The sequence below is a fragment of the Asterias amurensis genome, chromosome 9 (genome assembly GCF_032118995.1).
Source record: "Asterias amurensis chromosome 9, ASM3211899v1".
In the NCBI taxonomy this organism is placed as follows: Eukaryota; Metazoa; Echinodermata; class Asteroidea; order Forcipulatida; family Asteriidae; genus Asterias; species Asterias amurensis.
The window spans coordinates 847,128-870,201 of record NC_092656.1 but is presented as its reverse complement, the minus strand read 5'-3'; positions in this window follow the sequence as shown (position 1 = coordinate 870,201).

The window sequence follows — 23,074 nt, the reverse complement described above, 5'->3', positions numbered from 1 at the left end:
ACTGTTGCACGCTGTGACTGGGGTCCATGGGTTTTGTACACTCGAGGGGAAATGACACCCTCGGCTTCGTTTCGCGTTCCATTTCCCCCCTCGGGTGTACAAAACGCCATGGACCCCGTCACAGCGTGCAACAATTGTATGACACATGAGTCTGTGCAATCCAAGAATGGATTTTTTCTCAAGTCGAAAGGTCAAAACCAATGCTATTTTTATTGAATGTCATCAACAAATCACAGATAAAAATGCTCCGTACAAAAACGTATAGCATAATATAGTTTTAATTTCGACCAAAAATGCATTTAAAGTCTACTATGAAATATCAATTTGAAACTATTTGATTATTTCCCGCAAACAACCAATCTTTATGCTTTGCCGTCAAATGCTGTTTTAATATGAACAAAGAAGGTACTTAAATAAACTAAAGCTCACACATTAATTAAAAGTAATACAAAACAGCATAACAAATTTCTTCCCCACTAACCGGTTTTAGAACAGTACGAAATAGAGAAATTCATATTTTTTGTTCAAGATACTAATATTCTACTACTAAAAACCCCCACATATACCAGTATACAGTTAAGCATGGAAATATGCTGATTTAAGGTAGGGGTACGTTTCGTTTAGTATAAATATCACAGTTGTTCGACCCTTTTTATAAATGGTGGTGTGATTACAGAACATTAAATACCCATGTACAATAATAATATGTCTAGTAAAGATAAATTAATGATTAATTTGCTAATTTACTATGGTGAGTCATTTAAGCTGAATTTAACATGAGTATAGCGAGACATTATCTGTAAGGAGGAGGGCCCCTTCATTTCGTTATAAATAATGATCAAACTTAAACGCAGCAACGCTCCACACACCTGACCCCCGACCAGCTGCTTCTGTGGCCACCTACACTTTTAAACCTCTCGGTTCCGAGTCGGACTTGACTCCGAGTCCCGTGAAGCCTGAACCATTTCTGGGTCAGTATGAGCTGGAATATGGGTCAAATTGACACATAATCCGGGTCAAAGTACCAATGATTGTTTGACCAGTTTTCAGGTCAACCTGATCCGGAACTGGGCCAGGCCCCTGTAACACAGAATCATCCAGCTTAATTCCGACCAGGGAGGTTTTAGAATGTGTGAGGTCTATAGTCAGTTGGTGGCGTTGTGTTTTTCTTCAGATATTTTGTTATTTTGTAACCACATTAACTGATTGTAAATTATGACGCATTCTAATCTTCTGATTATGATTTTTGTTTTTAAAGCCTGAACATTCATTTGACCTCTTCATCTATTTATCGTCATGGCAAAAGTGAACTCAAACTAATGACCCAATTCAATTATGGGTGAAAACAAAGTAGACTTTCTTATCATTTCCTTCTCTATCGGGGCGGGGCGAGGAAGGAGATGGGGTGAGGGTAAGGGAACGGTAAAGGATATGAACTCCGGTAGGGTTTTGCTTAATTTAGCATTACATTTAATGCGCCATTACGCCACCCCTATTAAACAATTAATTGTCGTTCTTTTTATCCTTGAGATTCAATAAAATTACGATGTGAACCCTCATAACTGAACTTGATTTCGACTGCGCACGCGTGTCTCCTTCGAAGACGCTGATTGATCGTCGAGGTTATGGTTTGGAATTGTTTTCAGCACAGTGGAATCTCGAAGACGTTTTTATGATTCGCGAGATGGTGTTACTTTTAATTGTATCGTAGTGCCTGAGTTGAGAGATGTGATAGAGCAGGATGCAACGTGGGTAGATCGAACTGATGACGGACGGAAATAGAGACGTGACCGCTGCTCTAGAAATGTCCTCTCCTTAGTCTTCTGGTTCAAAAACTTGTGTGGAGAAATCATAAGATTTTTTCCAAAGATTCTTTATTGTTTCGCAAAAAAGAGAGAGACGAAGATAGACATCGTGTTTTCCCCCATATTCACACAAAATCTCAGTCAGATCCATTAGTAACATTCTTGAAATGTTTGTTTATGGGTAAAAACTAAAATTAATATCCTTTATCCCCGATGCAAATTTAACAACTCTTATATTCTTGAAATAATTCACAGCAAAGGAATTTGTTTATTCAAAAAGGAAGCATCCAAGCATTACTTGCATGCTACATTTGCTGGTAACCTCCACAAGTTGACACTATACGCTATTATTTAAAGGAAAAGAAACTCCATTTTGAAGTGAGAAAAGAGTTTGTTGTTGACTTTCAAAGGTTCGTATACAAATTATAGAACCAGTCAGTCGGAATTCTTGTATTAATGGGTCGTTGAAGGACAATCACAGAAACTACGAGTTCGAATAAATTCGATTTTAGAAAATGACGCATACTTTTGTTTTGTAAAAAAAGAAAAGAAAAAAAAAAGCAAACTGCTCAACACTTAGTTTTCCCCGGATGCACCCTTACTGAATTATATAGTGATATTCAGCAGAAAGTTGATTATGTGACTATGTACCATTAAGGGTGTACAGCATATTAAAGATATCTTCCGACGTCATGTCGTCATGTATTTTTTACGTTGATTTTTTGATGTGAAAACAAATAAATGTTCTTTTTTAAACAAAAATGACGGAATACCTTCTCAGGATTAAAGGGAAAATACACGTTTGGTAATTACTCAAAACAAATATTAACTTAAAAACTGACTTGGTAACGAGCATTGGAGAGCTGTTGATAGTATAAAACATTGTGGGAAACAACTCCCTCTGAAGTAACGTAGTTTTTGAGAAAGAGGTTTTTTTCACTAAAATAGTAAAAGACTTCTAGCTAGAGGTCTTTTATTCTTATCTGAAAGCACACAAACTCGTCCAACAAGGGTGTTTTTTCTTTCATCATTTTCTCGCAACTCCGATGACCAATTAAGCTCAAATTTTCACAGGCTTGTTATTTTATGCATAAATAATGCGAAACACCAAGTGAGGACACTGGTCTTTGACAATTACCAAACGTGTACCTTCCCTTTAAGGTTGTGTGGTATCCAAGGGTTGTGTTGTTTCAAGACATCGACGTTTATATCAGTGTCTTCGGTAGTTAAAAACAAGAGAAATAAGCTAACATTACATCGCTGCACATCCTTGTACCTATTGAGACATTGTATTACTCCAAAACGGTCAAATAGGTATACCCTACGATACCACTTGCAACTGTTTCTTATAATTGATCTTGGACTTTGAGTTTTTCTAGGTTAAATCGTATCTCCCACAGTAATCCCTCACCGTTGTTGGATATCTCATTAATGTGCCTTTTAGTGTGTGCCCTGAAGCTCCTTTTCACTCAACGGACCCAAATGGCGCCGAGTTATTCCCCCAGACTCCGAGACGCACGGGTTAGACAAGGCGTCACATCACATCTCCAACATGTCAGTTTAATGGATAGCATTTTATAAGACGGAGACACTACGTCATCAACTGCAGAAACCATGTCAATAATACATAAAAAGTTCCACTGATTGAGACACAATAAGTTGTCAAAATAAAACCATTTCAGGGAAGTTCACTGTGATATTCGTGGCTGATCGAAGGAAATGCATCTCAAAATTAGTCAGAACTGAAATGTAGACAAGTCCTAACTAAAGTAATTTATAAAACAAACTAGTCCTTATAATTGGAGTGTTAAAGGTGTCACTCAGACGGTAACTATACTGTTTTTGTTGTACAGGTTCAGAACGCTTTAAAACCAGTCATTTTGTTGACATGATACAGAATTCTATCAACTCTGCTGATACATTTAGACCACGTAGGACTACATTTAGGTACAAGGTTGGTGCTACAATGATGCAAGGACTAATTAACGGCTCATAAATCGAGAACGTTTTAACATCAAAAGTGAAACCCACGGCATTATAAAACGTCTTCCGTTCGGTGATTGAGTTTTACGTCTGATTATGGTTCCGACTGAGAACGCCACCCGTGTGCCACATCCGAGTACAACAAGCTACTCAAGCCATGTCATTCTCTGGGCCGTCAGATGACGTGATGGCAAGGATAGCTCAAGGGATGAAATAACATTAATGAAAGAATAACAAGTTTTCGCTTCATCATTGTAATTTTAACGCGAAGTGAAAATCTACTCCGCGGCAGTAAAGCAATATAAATTCTTAAAAGCACATAATCTACCTTGCAAGCAGTCACACTGGGCTTTAAAGACGCTGGACACTATTGGTAACTGTCAAAGACCAGTCTTCTCACTCGGTGAATCTCAACATTATGCATACAATAAAAAAAAAATCGAGAAATTTGAGCTCAATCGGTTGTCGAAGTTGCGAGATAATAATGAAAGAAAAAAATTACCCTTGTCACACGAAGTTGTGTGCTTTCAGATGCTTGATTTCGAGACCTCAAATTCTAAATTTGAGGTCTCGAAATCAAATTCGTGGAAAATTACTTCTTTCTCGAAAACTACGTAATTTCAGAGGGAGCCATTTCTCACAATGTATTATACTATCAACCTCTCCCATTACTCGTAATCAAGTAAGGTTTTATGCTGATAATTATTTTGAGTAGTTACCAATAGTGTCCACTGCCTTTAAAAGAAAGTGTTTAAGGCTATTGAACATTACGATTTACTGCGTAAAACATTTTTGTTAACACTTTACTTCAGAACTGTTTGACCAATAGGCAGCACTTTAATATTTTTGGAAAGTGTTTTGTGTGAAACTCTTCACACCACAAAATCATGTTTATGTTCAATGCTTCATTCACTTTGAATACTAATATTGTCTGTTACATTGTTTGTAAATATATCCTGTGTTGCTTTTCAGAGCGAAGGCCTAGTTAGAACCAACATGAATGAGTTCAACATACGGGCTGTTCATTAGGGATTCGTCATAGACACAGCCTCGGTATGTAGGGGGGGGGGGGGGGGTCGTTGGGGGTAGGGTAAGTGGTTTATCACATCACCATCTAATCACCCCTCTCTCTCGTCCCACATATTCAGTCATCCAACAAATGTTCAATTAAGAGTCTAACAAGCGATTGAATTATCGTGTAACATACCTCGGCACATTGCATACGGCTTTCAACGACGGGCACTCCAAATTGAAACAGTAGACTTTTTCATGCTCGGGACCAAATTAATACGATTGTAAAATGACGATAACTCGATGTCAGCAGTCCGCAAAGCATAACGTGTTTGCTGACATAGAACACTCGACCTGAATTGCAAGTTGTTTGCACCATTTTCTCTAGACATGGTTCTTTCTTATTACATTCTCCTTTGCTTTGAGGTGATGAGACACTCTAGTTATGCCACTTTTCACGAGTGAGAAAAAATTCCTGCTGGAAATTCTTTCTCAACTTGGTGGTGATGACCAAACTGAAAACCCTTGCCACCAGAACGTGTTGAAAGTGGATAACACAAACACTATCAAGTATAACGTGTTGTTAATGGTGTTTACAGTGCTAATAACACGTGTGCCATAAACATTTCACAGAATAATGTTTTGTATTCTGCATTAAAGTCCTTGCAATAGTCGCAACCGCTGATAATACAACAATGGAAAAGTGTACATCGCGCTATGCATAACATTCAGCCAATGATCGGTGTTATAAATACACCCAGTGAGGGCGCTTTTGTGGTCTTGTGACGTCACATGCAGGGGTCTTATTGACATTTATGCACACTATGGTAATATAGTTCCGCTAGCCACATCGTCATAAAGTTCACGGTCCACGATCGCACTTGAGTGTTTTTCAATAACAGGGCAGTGATGAGCAACATTGAAATGTTTGCTTAGGAACATATTCAATGTCGCTTGTGCTCCAACATTTGAAGTATCCAATGACATCATTATCAAGTCTAAGGGTATGTGCCGTTCTTGGTTGTAGGTAAAAGGGAGTTATTGGTTCATTGGATTATGTTCCTGTGCCGTAAGTTGCATGATACAAACCATTAATTAAAAATTACATACGGCAATAAAAGCAACGATTTAAATGTGCCTGATACAAGAGGAATAATTTGATGATACATTTAATTTCTACATGGAAAAAAAAAAAACAAAAAAAAAAAACTACAAGATTTTTTTCAAAATACTTCTATATTTTAGAATGTTATTGTAGTGATTTATGCATCCAATACTTGTATATAAGTACACACGAAGGTTAGCTGCAAAATGTCCCAAACGTTCTATATTTGATTATTATTATAGGACTCCTAAATTAAATATTTGAGTGTTGGGACAGTCCTATGGTAAAATACGTAATGCGTTTTCCACCAGTCGAATAAAAAGAATCTTATATAGTATAAGTGCAGTATTTAGAACATAGTATTCAGTTACATTCTAAGCAAGTAATTCTATATAACGGTCACAGTGCCGTCAAATTCGCCACCATTAGTTATTCTAGCGGTACAGAAGCTCTTTATTGATTGATGATGTCTTTTTTAGAAAACATAATTATGAGTTGTATTGGATTATATGAAACTCCCAATCGCTTATAGCCCCGGCTGTGCAACCTGACTATAATTATGCATATTTCCTGGTGTTAAATCGGTTTACTGCGTTACGCATTAAACCCTATTATATAAATTATATAAAAAAAATTTCTTACTAAAGGAAATACGGAATAATCCTTCTTTTCAAAGTATTATTATTCATTAAATATTAATACCATAGTCTAACCTTGTTATAGAGATATTTAACTCGGGGTTTCTGATGGTGTTCTGTCAGTAAAGTAACCACATCGATAGCTAACATTAGACACAGTTCAAATTTGAGTTTCCCCTACTTGATATCACATTGATTTGTCAAAATGGTAAAGGAAGATGTAAAAGTTTCAGCTAAACGAAGTTTCTACTTCTTTAGAAATAAGCAAAACAAACAAACAAACAAACAAACAAACAAACAAACAAACAAACAAACATACACACGTAAACGTAGCTGCGTATGGATCGTAAGCATAGCTGAGAAGCTGTGTAGCTTAGAACGTAATCTGATCTTTTGGAATGTAAGCATATCTTGGAACGTAAGCGTAGCTGGGTATCTTGGAACGTAAACGTAGCTGCGTATGGAACGTAAGCGTAACTTGACTCAGGATTGAAAGCGTACCTTTTGTATATATAGCGTAACTTGAGAAGGAACGTAAGCAAAACTTGGAATGTAAGCCTAGCTTGGAACGTCATATTTTGGAAGGTATAAGCGTAGCTGGATATCTTGGAACGTAAACGTAGCTGCATATGGAACGTAAGCGTAGCTTGACTCGGGCTTGAAAAAAGTACCTTTTTATATTATAGCGTAACTTGAAGGAACATAAGCGTAGCTGAGTAGCTGCGTAGCTTGGAACGTAACCAAACAATACCTCAACAGTCTCAAAAATAACACTTCATTCACAGAATAATAAAATAAAAAAATTGACAAAATTATGCTTTGAGGGAATTTTTTTTTGTCATATTTTTTTCAACCTTTTATACAAAATTATTTTTCACCTGTTATTTTTTCGATCGGGGGCTCCGGTTTTTTTAATCCTTTTTTTTCTGCTTCATAAAACATTTTTTAAGCTACTCACAAAATAACACTGTCAATATAACAAAATGCGGTATTCCTACGTTTTGACATCGTCAATCTTTTTTTATTGTTTCCTGAAAACTCCTAGCAAAAAGAAATTAGGAGCCATGAAACAAAACAGAGTATAATATTGGAACGTTGCGACCATAAGAAATAACGGATTTGACACGAGGTGTACCGACAGACAAACCCACGATGACAAACATGTACTCTGATGTCTGGCTCCCAACCCCTCCCAAGCTCACGGCGAGACCGGCAAGCTGGGAGTTCATAGCGCCCGGGATAACACCTCCAGCCCCCCACGAGACACGGCATGTGCGGTACGTGATATGCCCCGAGGCTTATATTCCGATTGCTCCACGCTGTGGGGCCATATAACAAGCTTCCGTTACACGGACTCTTTGAATGCGAATCTTACGTTAGATTTTTCACCATTATTTACATTATGTAGCGATAATTTGAATACATGATCATTTTTCGTCAATTACTCGTTAATAATTTTGTAAAGAAAGATTTAAATTTGGTTTGGTAAGTTACTTTTAGACGGCTGGAAGTAAAACTAGCCCGGAAGGTCACGTGATTGTTTGTACCACTTTTTGGTTAGAACAATCACGCGACCTTCGTTTTTGTTTTAAAATGCTCAAAAACGGCCAAATTTGATGATTTTTTGTAAGGACTGTTCTTCTTCATTCCTGGAAACCCGTTGAATACATTTCTTAGTCTATTTTGTAGCCCAAATAGCCCAATTCGGCCGGTGTGTCCCTTTAATGGTGTTTACAGTGCTAATAATACGTGTGCCATAAACATTTCACAGAATGTTTTGTATTCTGCATTAAAGCCCTTGCAGTAGTCGCAACCGCTGATAGCAAACAATGGAAAAGTGCACATCTGCACGCGCCATGCACAACTCTCAGCCAATGATCGGTCGTTATAAATACACCCAGTGAGGGCGCTTTTGTGTTCTTGTGACGTCACATGCAGGGGTCTTATTGACATTTATGCACACTATGGTAATATTATTGTTCCGCTAGCCACATCGTCATAAAGTTCTCGGTCCACGATCGCACTTGAGTGGTTTCTAATAACAGGGCAGTGATGAGCAACATTGAAATGTTTGCTTAGGAACATATTCAATGTCGCTTGTGCTCCAACATTTGAAGTATCCAATGACATCATTATCAAGTCTAAGGGTATGTGCCGTTCTTGGTTGTAGGTAAAAGGGAGTTATTGGTTCATTGGATTATGTTCCTGTGCCGTAAGTTGCATGATACAAACCATTAATTAAAAATTACATACGGCAATAAAAGCAACGATTTAAATGTGCCTGATACAAGAGGAATAATTTGATGATACATTTAATTTCTACATGGAAAAAAAAAACAAAAAAAAAACTACAAGATTTTTTTCAAAATACTTCTATATTTTAGAATGTTATTGTAGTGATTTATGCATCCAATACTTGTGTATAAGTACACACGAAGGTTAGCTGCAAAATGTCCCAAACGTTCTATATTTGATTATTATTATTATAGGACTCCTAAATTAAATATTTGAGTGTTGGGACAGTCCTATGGTAAAATACGTAATGCGTTTTCCACCAGTCGAATAAAAAGAATCTTATAGTATAAGTGCAGTATTTAGAACATAGTATTCAGTTACATTCTAAGCAAGTAATTCTATATAACGGTCACAGTGCCTTCAAATTTCGCCACCATTATTTATTCTAGCGGTACAGAAGCTCTATATTGATTGATGATGTCTTTTTTAGAAAACATAATTATGAGCTGTATTGGATTATATGACACTGCCTTCAGACGCGACCATAAATAGCTATAGGGACAAAGAGAATGCTCGCTATAAATAATTGTTGGGGAGACAGACAGCCTACAGCTGGAAGCAAATCGAGCCGTGTGTTTGGGATTCGCTGATGGTCAGACAGAGGTTTTGCAGAGGTCACTGTGCCTCTATTATGATGCGGCTGGATGAGGAATACAAAAATACAAATAGTGTTGACAGGTTGTTGGCCAGATGGTATGTGTTAGGGAATTGTGCCTTTGAATATAATTTTGCAAACAGTCAGTGAGTGTGTCATGAGAAAGACATTTGCCGAAAGAGCAATTTAAGGTGAGCCTCTTTTCTTACGAGCATCATAGAAAACTTTGGACTAACGTCCCATCTAAAGGACGTAGCAATTTTGGGCATTTGTCTTGCTCAAGGACAAACAGATGCCATGACGGGAACCGAACCTGCAACCTGACAGTACCAGAACTTGAGTCTGACTTATTAGACCACTCTTCCACGACACTCTTTGACATAACACAGCATAGGGGGGATTTACGCAGTTACTATTGGCAACATCCATGTGGAAACAGCTATTTTTAATAAAAATAAATGATGAACGCCCGACAGCTTGTTCCGCCATACAGAAAATCTGTCATTTTAGACATCTCATCTTAAGTATCGGTGACCCATTTGAACGGCAGGGAGCCTCGTACATTCTCGGGTCACCAGGCATGCACAGCTATACTGGATTACATATTTTGTAATGCACTTAAAAGTAACCAACTGTAAAATAAAATACAGTATACTTTTGGTCTGTTCTACATTCTAAAAGGATGGTTTATAAAACCTGCATGGAAATATTTTTCCAAACCGCACTTTTCCGAAGTAAAGCTACGCATCCAACTTGCCCCCAGTCTGCCTTCGTGTTTCTCGTTGCAGCGAGTCAATACAATATATGTGCGGCTATTATAGACAAATAGTCACAATCTCAGACTCGAAAACTAGCAAGAGGCATGCGCATACCTTTACTATGTGCGAACGATGGGCACCTTGAAGCCAAATTTGTTCAGCCCCATTCGGTTTTTGTGTGTATTTTTTTTAACGTTTACATTTTGTTCTTTGTTTAAGAACTACAATTACTGGCACTAAACACGACTGAGGTGTTTTTCTCTCGCAGTAGTTTTCTATTATAATATACCACAATGTATGTAATAATCTCTGACAATGTAGGCTATGGTTTAGATTACCTGAACCTATTTGATGATTTTGAACGGTCTGATTGTAACCAAATTGTCGTAGCACGTCTTTGGACATGTCTACAGCTTGTCGAAATGAAGCCGACACTTTAGATGATGCGTCAGTGTAAATATAAACCCCTAGTGGCCAACAAGAATCAGCCCAGAGTCACGTTCTCTAAACCAACCCGAGAAATCACAAGATTATCAAATTCATTGGTCGGTGTAAAACGTGTAAAGTGATGATAACACTCAATATCTGCTCTTCCTGGTGGGCGATTTCAACGCAAATCAAACTACATTCAGAAAAGGGAAAAGATAACGAAGTGTTTTGTAAGGGTTTGGCTTTGAAGGGGAGGGGAGGCATATCAATTGGAACTAATTCAACCCAACATAGTGTCGAAGAGATGCAACATTGATTGTCATTTCCGAACGTGCCGTCAAGAAGGATTGAATCCCATGCTAAGATTTAAATGCATTACTCATAACCAAACTGTGACAGTTTCTTCAAATAGAGTGTCACGTCTTAGGTTTTAGGGCGAACGTAGATAATTGCGTTGTATTTTGATTTAGGTGCGTAGAAGAAGGGTGGAGCTAGTTTCAATCATAGGAACGTAGTTATTTTCCACGGTAATAAATTATGAATTTTCAAGATTATGAAAAGGCAGCTTCTACTCCATGTAAATCATTGTCCCCATATGATAATTTTCGTGAAGCGTTAATTTAAACACCATTTCTCTACCACGGTCGTTCCACACAAAATACGCATGGGATGAACATTATATCCCTCACTTTGCTTTGGGATGACTCCCCAAAGTGGATATAATTATACAGTGGTTGAGTAATTAGAAGTTAACCAAACTAACCCAACGGGATATTCCTTAAAGGCAGTGGACACTATTGGTAATTACTCAAAATAATTATTAGCACAAAACCTTACTCGGTAACGAGTAATGGGGAGAGGTTGGTAGTATAAAACATTGCGAGAAACGGCTCCCTCTGAAGTGGAGTAGTTTTCGAGAAAGAAGCAATTTTCCACGAATTTGATTTCGAGACCTCAAGTTTAGAATTTGAGTTCCCGAAATCAAGCATCTGAAAGTACACAACTTCGTGTGACAAGGTTTTTTTCTTTCTTTCATAGTTAACTCGCAACTCCGACGACCAATCAAGCTCAAATTTTCACAGGTTTGTTATTTTATGCATATGTTGAGATACAGCGAGTGAGAAGACTGGTCTTTGACAATTACCAATAGTGTCCACTGGCTTTAAGTCAACTATACTCTAAGTTTGAACCAATAAACCCCACCGGCATCTAAACCACCACTAGTAATTTAGATACCTATATAGTTATACCTATAATCTACCATTGACAAAATGACATACCGATTTTCTACACAAAGTATTCTGACAGATTTTTGTCCTGCCTCTTTGCTAACCAAGTCACTCACTGGCCCATGTTGACAGCTTAGGGTAGTGCACGATGGTTAAGACAATGTAATGTATTTAAATATGTGCTGACAAAGCTGGAAACATGTACACACATTATTTTGTTTGTATATATCTCAAAAGGTTGTCACTTTAAAGTTACTTAATGCGTGTATGCACTTACACTACATTAGTACAATTGCGCGACTCTCTCAAGACGAGACGCAACGTTCTCGAAGGTACATCGACCCATATTCCTGTCGCTCCATCTAAAAGTTCCTCACTGACTGTATGAATTCTATCCGAGAATGTTTTTGTTATACACACTGTATATCTCGAGTTCACATTATATGAACCAGGACACATAATCAAAAGACTCGTAAAATTCATTTCTAATCCCTGACGGTTTGACAAGCAATTTCTTGTTATATCTATTAAACACTCCTTGATATGCCAACGTCGTTACCTGCAACGCACACAACAAAATACAGAACAAATGGTATTTGTGTCTTACTAGAAAATACATTAAAACAGCCTGCCATCTAGCTGCGAGGAACAGCGCTTGTTAAATAAAACACAAACAGTCAAATACGTTAATCTACACAGTTTAAAGATAATGTTGGTTGAGAGCCCCCTTACAATTTTACTTGCTGAGGTGCTGTAGTTTTTGAGAAAACAGTTTCACGAAAATTACTTTTGCATGTACAGTAGACAGTAGATTTACGCGACTCTCTTAATAAAAATTGCTGTGTGACGACTAATGAAGCTGACATTTCTACAGGTAATTTATATTCCATTCATCTTCAATAAGAGTGATTTGGACTCATGTCATGACCAACAAACTTAACCTACAAAAGGTTTCAAAACCCTTTAAAACAAGTCATTTTCCCCAACACTGTTGCTCGTGTTTAATCTATGTCAAGAACACTCGGCAATTGCGTGCAGTGGAAGTCATGGCCGTTACTTGATACACTTCACACGTTTGTCATATCAACTCCTTGTCTTCACTGCAAGAGGTGACTTCAACAGGGGTCTTATTACACCCCCACCTGCGTCTAGGAGTCAGCTTATTCCCGTGTCTACTCCACAAATAACCCACCATGGCATGACACAGTGTTATCTTATAACTCTCTGTCCCTTTCCACTTTAGATTATCAATACATTTTTTGTTGATGATTGGAATGACATTCCGTGACCTACATGTTGACGCCACTGGGGCCTCACTACAGAGTGGTATCCTCGCTGAGGTTTTCCGTTAACACCTCGTACCAAATCGCACCACCGTCAAGAATAACACAGGAGGCACCCTTCAATGGTTGAAAAAACACAGTGTCGGAAAATGTCCTTCAAGTGCGTCCCCGATATTGAAGGGACTCCACAAATTGCAAAATTGTCTTGCGTCTGTATCTATTACATGCAATACCTTCACATCAGAAACTTGGGTGCGATAATCTTGGGCACCAAGAGGATGGTTAGAGCTGTGTTTCAGAGCGCACTTTGGTTGAATATGATGAACGGTCAATAATATTTCCCAATAGCTGTCTGAAACCATGGAGCAATAGTTTATTGCTCCATGCTGAAACCATTTCCAGGGTAGCTGGCTTTACTGGCAACTGTATTATTTGATGTAGGTATGTCGCCCACAAAAAGTGCAATTAACCGTGGCTCCCAGGCCTGATGTTGGAGTATTTGTAGGTCCAATATCCTCCTCTCGCTGGACACATGGGAAATAATTAAACGATCGCTGTCCGTCAAAATTGAGAAAAGTAAACAGACTAACTCATTTATTTGCCCTCTTCTTCTTTCCCCCAAGGTGGGAAGAGCAAATGATAGGCGGGTCTCGGCATTGTGTTTGAATGGAAACAACAATCTCATTTTCTGGGAATGCAGTCACGGAAAAAGAATGAACTTTAAATGAACTTGAAAAATATTTTCCTTTAACTTTCAGCTGCTTCTCATACTTTGGTTTACTGAGATGTAGAACAAGGAGCCATTCAAACAGCTTTATTCCCTGTACTGCATATCTTTGGAACTCTAATTGGAATATCAACTGATACTTTCAGTATCCCAGAGTTCGTTTCACATTAAATAATTTGTCTTCTTTCATCACCACACAAAAGTGGCCTTTAGACTTGTTTGTGACGAACTTCCATTAAAAAAAATGATGCAATAATGGCGTCGAGCTTAATTATTAATGATCATTCCCGCTTTCTGCTTGTGTTTTTTGTATAATTCATATTTTGTTAAGTTGCTACGGTCCCCTTTTCTATAAGCCGTACACCACGCCCCTTTGGGGTATTTGGAATGTAACGGTGAGCGGCCGGGTCAGATTGCGCAGCGTGAGAGCAATCCCTTGATTGAGGTCATTGTCAGCCTTTCCTACCGTGAGGATATTTCCCATCAATGCGCAATGATGTCCAAAATTCCCCAGTGATTTCTTGCGCAAATTAGTTCCAATAAGAACCCCCTCTTGTGATTGGTCGGCACACACTGCGTCAAATCGATTAAAATTACACACATGGGTTGCCTGTCCCACTTGCCGAAATCGAATGTGGCAAAAAGCGAAAACGAAATTGAAAAACTTGACCCTTTTTATAGGCCTACAACGGTTCGTATTGTCTTTTTTCCCCGAACAACTACTTTCTTTAATTGCAAAAAAGACCTCCATCACACTTCAGTCATCTTTGTTAGATTCCCTGTATACACAATGACACTGAGAGATTGAATTCTCAAGTAAAATGGCGCCAGACTATTTCCACTCCCAGCCTCAGTCTGGTTTACATTGTTTAAATACAAGAACAAAAGACAGAAGAAGGCCTCAAATAAAAAAATAGAAAAACTACATTGAAGGCACCGACATCATAAATTGCTGTAACGTTTTGAAAAATGTAACTTCTAATACTTTTATGTAAATTGTGTCTGTGACTGTACACAAATGTGAAATACTAATATAATGTGCAAAGAGGCAAACAAAATCATGCACTAAACGACTAGTGGGATATTTTTGTCTAGCTCTCAAAGATTCCCATAAATCCTCAAGTCTTCAGTGTCTTCCATTTGTTGTGCCTTATTTTTGTAATGTTGCCTTCTTCATGAACTCTTGACAGTCCCAGTGCTTCGGTAGACTAGACTGAGCTCAAACAACCTTCTTGGTTTTATTTTATCTTAAGAGCCGTCTTCGCAAGGAAGAGGGGAAAAAATCCTTCCACAGTCGTCAAACCTCTAACGCAATTTTATTACCACTCACTTTTAACCAATTTCAAGCAACTCCCTCTCTTTTTCCTTTCTATTGCTTCAGTCTCATTTAATTATAGGAGAGGGTTCTTTAGAGGTTTTATTTGTTATGCACGGTCTTTGAGCTGCTGGTCCCACTAGTACACTACTATACGGCAATCATCAAACACATGGTTGGTTGACATCAAGGCAAATAATTATCACGTGCTCATGTAAAGTGGCGAAGAAGGCATCAGAACCATTTAGTGGACAGGTCTTGGACAGGTCTTTGACAGGTCTTGGACAGGTCTTAAAACTTTATATCAGTGGTAAAGCATAGCTTAGAATTCTAGGCTTCAAAAGTATGCCACTGAAATCAACGATGGATATAATCAAGATGACCTTGTTTCGAGGACAAGTCTTAGAATTGTTGTGAAGGTTTTGCTTTAGACAATGGTTTTGTTGGGGTTAAGGTTAGCTTTTGATTCTACTGTTGATAGTCATGTTGTGTGGTGTCCGAACACCCCCCCCCCCCCCCCCCCACCACCCCACCCGGTATACTAAAGTTGTCTGTTTTGATGACTGATATAGTGTCCCTAAACGTAGTTCTGCAGTTTACCCAGTCAATTCGATAAAAAAATGCAAATAAAATGTTGGTAGTGCCATGTAAGCTAATGTTAGATGGTATCCGAATAAATAACTATTGAAAAGAATATCTATGTGTTTGTAGTCATCTTTCAAGATATTCATAAAAACTGTGTCAACCGAATACTACAAACATGTTCTTCCACCGACTTCAACTGAATATCAGTTAAAGTCTTAGGAACATCCAAGAAGGTTTTCTAAAGATAATTATCTGTTCTATAAGGTCCAAAAGTCTTGTCAAGACATTGCTATGCGATTGAAATTATTCACATATTTTACAATAACTTGAAATTGGTCGAGATGGGAAAAGTAGTTTACTTTGATTGCAATCAATTAGGGACTTTTTAAAACTCTTTTATTACCGAAGTGGTGGCCGTTTTTAAAACCAGTAGAACGTAATTGTTCAGTAAGGTTAAAGGTAAAATACCAAAATAACAAGAGCCCGTGGCGTGGGTTTTTAGATGTAGCTCTTACGGCTTTATAAGTCAGAATCATCTTGAAGAAAAGCCGCAGGTTCCGGGGTAAGTGATGCAAGATGATTTAAAAAGCTATCTGTGTATTTGATCGACGCGGAGTGGATTCTGGAGTCCATGATTTCATTTTAGTCATCAGGGAGAGTGATTTGGGGTTTGTCGTATAGCGACCCCCTCCCTACTTCCTCCCGCCTCCCCCACCCCTACCCTTCATGAATTGATGAAGAGACTGTCACCCTCATGTGGTGAACTAAGCAGGTGTTGTGAAATTGCTCAATGATATCAAATACAAACCAGAGTCATATGGCCTATCCCTTATAATTGTTGTTAAGTGTAACGTACATTTTTTTGTATTCTTATGTGCCAATGGAAACTAAATTTCTGTATGTTTATGATGCGGACAATAAAACATTCCAATTCTAAAAATTACTACAAAATTATTTGCTAAGACTTGTTTCTATATTTGGTTCAAAGTCTGTCGAACCTATGAGTAAGCTAAAACAGCGCTGTACCTGTTGTGTTGACTAGACTCTCTCGAGACGGGAATGAGTGAATGCAATCTTACAGAACCAAGAATTTAACAAATTATTGTACCGGCTTTAAAGAAACCAAACAGGGACAAGAATAATTGCTATCTCACAAAAACCAAGAAACCAATTCTTGCACCAACTCTAGAGGTAATACGGCACACGTTCTAGTTTAAGACTAATGAGTCCTTAGGTTAGTGGAATATATATAGCTAGAGAGTTGTCAGTACCAATAGCAGTATTGCACCATGTAATGGATCGCAATGAACATTGGGGAAGGCTCTATATCATGCAGCTTGAAACGATTACAGTAAACAATCTCACATCGTAGCCTCCGTAACCAGCCGTTATTGCAGTAGTTTCCCTCCAATGTAAAGGTAGGGTCATAGAGTGTATTTCACATAATGCTGATTTAGAGGCAAAATTGTCAAGACAGATGTAATGAAAGTCACGTGTGGAATTTTCTGTTGAATACAGTGTTTTCTTTCGGAGAAAACAACTAAACACTGTCACGGTGTTTTCACAAGAACATTGAATCCCATCCGCGTTCAACGTGGTGCCCGACATTGGATACCAACAGCATCTCTGGCTGTCGCTTTCGAAAACAGACACAAACCCTCAGAAATCTGAAAACGATTCACGCATGAATCATTTCTCAGACAGATTCAAGTGAGTGAACAATTATTCAAACCATTGGAAGGGAATGTTTACTATTAGACAGTTGCAATGCTCCCTTTAGGTAAGTGTTTATGGCTAGTGATTTTTGAAGTAATTACCAATATATGACCCGAACTATATAATTGTTGTCAAAAACTGTATTTTCTGCACGATGTTTTCTCCGAGCGCGTATTTACGTAACAAAGCCAACCACTCCGTACAATTTCAACGTACCCCTGTAGGAGGGTTAACGTTGGGCTTTCGGGGAGGGGAACCACCCTTATAATAGGGAGGTTTCGCAATTGCGCACGGATACAGATACGGATACAGATATGATAACAGTATCCGTTCACGTCAGCCGCGCTTTGGATTTTGTTTCGCACAAAATAGGTAAGAGTCACGTGAGTAGGTATATAAATATTCAAACCGGGACCTATAACAAAAGGGGTCGATAGGGTCCACGGTTCGGGAAAGGTCCACAGTTGGAAAACATTAGTATAAACAAAAGAGTGACAGCAGGAGGTCCATGGTTGCAGGCGTATACAAGCTTGTGCGTGTGGGGTGGGTGGGGGGGGGGGGGGCTCTGAACCATACCCACCCCATCACAGTCTTTCTTTAAAGTAGCAGTTTCCCGTCGCTAAAAAAAAACGCTTCAGTAATTAAAAGAATAAATCACGACGTCATAACCAAGACCTTTATAAATCACAGTAAATTTGTGTAACGGTCGGCTGAGCATTGTAAATTACTAAATGTCAAAGCGTTATTGTGGTCATATATTGTGTGCTTGCCCGGTTGCATTATTAAGGGAGAGGAATTTTAAATCGGTACTGAAACCACTGCCGGTATTTTTAATGCACAGGGCCAGGAGTATTATTTTCTTTTACAGTATAAAGCAAGTCTTGAACCACGGCCACAAAGGGATCATCTTATCATCTTTTTGGTACTCCAAAAAATGCTCTTTCACGACATTTTGCTGTTAGAGAAACAAAATATTAACAAAACTGGAACAAACACCAGACTATTTAAATTGATATGTAGTTTTCTCGTTATTAAAAAGTAAGCTTGTGGCACAATGTTATTGCCAGCTTCGCAAAGATTTAAGGACAGTAAGAGCAATGTTACCAGAAATTTACAACACCAACTCTACTGTGGACATTCATCAATAAAAGAAGTTTAGCAACACCAACTATAACAACTTATCTTGTTCAATGAATACAAAGTACATCAGAGGCATTGGCTAGTTCTCGATCTTGGATCGTTAAGAATTCAACAAGGCTACCATTAAGTCAAACTAGTAATATACATGTTGATTCACAATCTTTGTTTCAAAAGATGACGCAATGATAACCCGTTTTTGCAACCCTTTCGGATGACAGTCATTCAATTATGTGACCTATTATACAAACCTCGCGCAACACAACAGCTGAAATGTTTCATTATTTCGTATCTTGTTTGACTAATGTTGATATCGATCATGATATTGCCCTCCATTTTGTGACCTCTGCTCAAGGAGTTATTCGTTTGTATTAGTAATAGGTGATATCTTTCATCTGTCTCCAGCGCATGTATGCAAAGACGATGTGCAAACAGGGGACATTTCTTTTTCAAGTCTTAGTTTTGCATAGAGATACCATTTATATAAATAAACCAACAATTCACGTAAAGGTTTACTTGTCAAGTTTTGAACTGTTTCCTTTGTTTTTCTGATGATATTTGATAGTTTCTATGAATTAACAGAACATTAAGAAAATGTGATTTTGTTGTTGTTGTTATGTTCAAACTTATTTTTTATTAACGCCATTCTTAATTTCTTCTAAAATGATTAATGTTCCAGAAATAAAAAATGTAAAAAAAGAGCAGTGATATTTCAGCGAATATTAATGTGAAGGTCCAACATCCAATATCAAACTAACTTTATGCATGAATTGTGTTTTGCGATTTAGGTAAAATGAAAAACAGCAGCAACAAACAAACCCATGACTCAGTCGCACAAACTAGCTCGTTTTTCAGAAGACCAAACCCTCGAGGTTTGATGACATTTGCACAAGCCTCTGCTTAATAAGGTGGTTTCTTATCCATGCGCATCGGCACCCATAGCTAAGGCCGACTCCACAAAATCACTTATAGTTAATAACCAATTAAGTTTGAAACCAAATATTGTCATTTTCTGCATAGTCCATCTTCGCAAGCAAACAGAAAGAATCACTTGTTATGAAGAAACTTCGTGCAGCCATGTGAATCAATGGCACAAATGAAGGCCTTTTGATGAAATAAAACAGTTTTCAAGAAAGAAGAAGAAAAATACATGTCTGAACATCTACGGAAGAGAAACAGATTCAAGAAGATGTAAACATTTTATGTTTTTGATTGTTGCAAACAGCGCGTTCTAGTTTTGAATGCAATTTGACATTAATACATTCACATGGACAATGGTGTTATTTGAAAAAAAAAAAATGAAATGAGTTTGCTCTTCCAAAAAACACTGACATAATGGCGCATGAAGAAGTGGTCGCCATTAATGTTTTGAAAATACGCACCTTTTATCTTAACACGGCTACATTCACAACGACTAAAACATGTACGTAACAGAGCCACAATTACCCCTAGCTTATTGTGTTTTTTTTTCACTGTTTAAAGATGCTTTGTCAGATTTTTGGCCGATTTGACCCCAAAATTTTGGTTTAAAACTCAAGGTATTTTGATTGTTAGTAGCAGTAAAATAAAGTACTCAAAATTAGTTTTTGTCGGGATCCCGACAACATATCACGTGACCAATTCTTATGTGTTTTATAAAAAACGTTTTAAATTGTTGTCATGGTTCCTGACCATTAACAGTAAAAGTAATATATTCGTTGGGGAAAAAAAACGGGGAGTAAACAATGCAAGACAGAGTGAATTGAAACCTTTATTCGGACACCTTTTTTCGCCGAGCTAGTTTCTATGTGCTAAGGGGCTTTCCCCGTCGTCCACAGATGAACAATTATTTATAGGTGTCTTATGTTGACGTCACATAACTATCTTCCACACATGGTCTGCCATATTGGGAGTCAAATTGCATGTTAAGACATAGCGCGTGTCTAAAACTGCATGCAAACTGCACATTAGAATTGTCATCCTCAAAAATGCTCCTGATTGTTTGTTGATCCATTTAGAAAGAAGAAAAATACATAGAAAGCACATCGACAGTGGCGATTTGGTTAAGTGCAGAAAAATAAATTGCAAATCGCCCACAAGTTGCATCACGGCGAGTATAACCCGAGCCCAAAATGGAATAACTACATTTCATAAAGGTATGCTGAATGAGTACAATAGACGAACTGGGTCAATACATAATTCTGAAATAAAATAACTAGGTGGAAACAATGTATGACGTCGTAAACAGTTGCCGAAAGAGTCTATGCACTTTTCAATAAAACGAACATCATTCCGTAACGAGACAGTGTTCCGGTTAAAATGAATAGCCGGAAACGCCGGAACGTCCGTTGATATACCTACAAGTTTAAAGGGACTGTACGGGGGCAATTCGTGATGCAGAACTACAGTTTTAACTAAACACATGCAAACACTTGTTACTAGACTCCAAATGAGGCCTTCAAAAGATTTAACGTAATGCTCGAATTGAGCAATGACACGGGGAACCACGCCCGACTCCAAAATCAAGAATAAATGAAAGAAGAAAGACAAACACAAGCTTTGCCTTGTTTATATAGGAATATAGGAGGCCCTTGGGGCATCTCCTGCATATTTGTCCCACTAAACCACTAAACTTTAATAATAATTTCTGCCCCTACCACATGTAACAAGACGTCGCTATGCTGATGCATACCAGATACTCCTACAATGTTACTTTCAATGTTGATCGCCGCCCCCAAAAGAACCTGTTGACATCACATTATACCCCTCCCACTTTATCCCTCATGATTCGTTGGGTGTGTTTTCCCAAACTCTTAAGGGTCTTGATACTATCTCTGATAAAGAAGGAACATTTGACGAAAGTGTTTTGTAGCATTTCTTGTCAAACTAATGTAACTTGTAAAGGACATAGATGGTGAAGTCAATGTGGAAGGGACGGCATTATAATGCCGTGTTATAATTCATACCGATGTGTGTGCACACCTCTTCAACACGTGGGTGGAACAAATTTACTGAAGGCAGGATAAACACCTTTAAGTGTAGCTTTGTTGGCATCGATATCAGACGTGTTAGGCGAGTCAGCCTTTTGGCTGCTGTTCTACATGATGTAGGTGGACAATGTATAGCACCTTCTCTCTACAGATAATTTTTCAATTTCAAGACGGGGATTGTCGTTACACGGTCGTGTCAACAGCTTAATGCCGTAGGTGACATGTGACCAGGATTCGGCCTATCATTTATGGCTCTAGGAAATCACAGTCGGCTTTGATTGGTACCATTTTGTAGCAGGTAGTAAAGTGGACAATTATCCTCGTATAAATCAAAAATGCGTCCGCCCCCACCCCCCTCCCACCTAAAAAATAGAAATATAGATATATATATATATAGGTCAGAAGATCCGGTTTGGATCGAAAACTAAGACCGTCTCCCTTATATGCAGGAGTTGGTCTCGTGTTTCAAACGTATTCCAACATACCTTGCAGGAAAATACCAAACGTTAAAGAGCCTTGAGCGTCACTGACTGACGGATATGCGTGCTATAAAAGAAACCACACTTAATATTATTATTAAAATGTTAACTAGTATTTAAGTGTAGGCCTACAACTACAGTAAGGAAGATGGCTTTAGATAAGCTAAACCAAATCGCACTCTATCCTAAAACCAAAACCGTTCCATTTCATAAAGAATTGACAAGCATTAACATCAACATGAAATGTTGAAAACACTCATTATATCCCGCATTCAGGTCTATGGCTACACCAAGTTAACATAGTTTCAGTAGTTTCCAGATCTGCAATCAGATTAAATACAAAACTAATTGATCCTTTATATAAAACAAATATATTAAATAATAACATTAAAATAAATACATAAATAAATAAACAATTACAAACAAATATGTATCAAAACAAAACAAAAACTTCATTAAAAACTACACCAAAAACTACACCTACAAGAGCGTGCACGTTCGACTCGCCTCTGTGGATATTGTGTCAAGAACAATTATTTGATGCAACTCGTGCAATTTATTCAGTTCAAGGTTTGAATTAATACAATTGATTTTATTATTTATTTTATCTCGACCCAATTTGTTTTAACTAATTTAATTAAAAAAAAGAAAAAAAAAATTGTACCATTGTTGGATGCAAACTCAAATGAAATTAAAAAACAATCTTACTTCGGTTTGAAATCCAAGTTTTTTCTCCTATGCTAGAAATCATAATAATATCTGTGTAATGATGTTACTGTTTATTTTCTAAGGGGCGAGCCCGAACTTGCCTAGATATTGTTTATTGTGTAAATGATTGACATACAATAGCACATCGCCACTTGAAATGCTTTAGACTTGAAAGGATCCGCTTCATACAGGATAATAAGAGTGTTTGAAAAAACAGTAAGTAAAAAAAAAATGCCTCCGGCTTTGCATTATCTTTTATATTATTTGTTTTTATTGAAGTGGGAATTCCCTTTCTTTCGTTTTATAT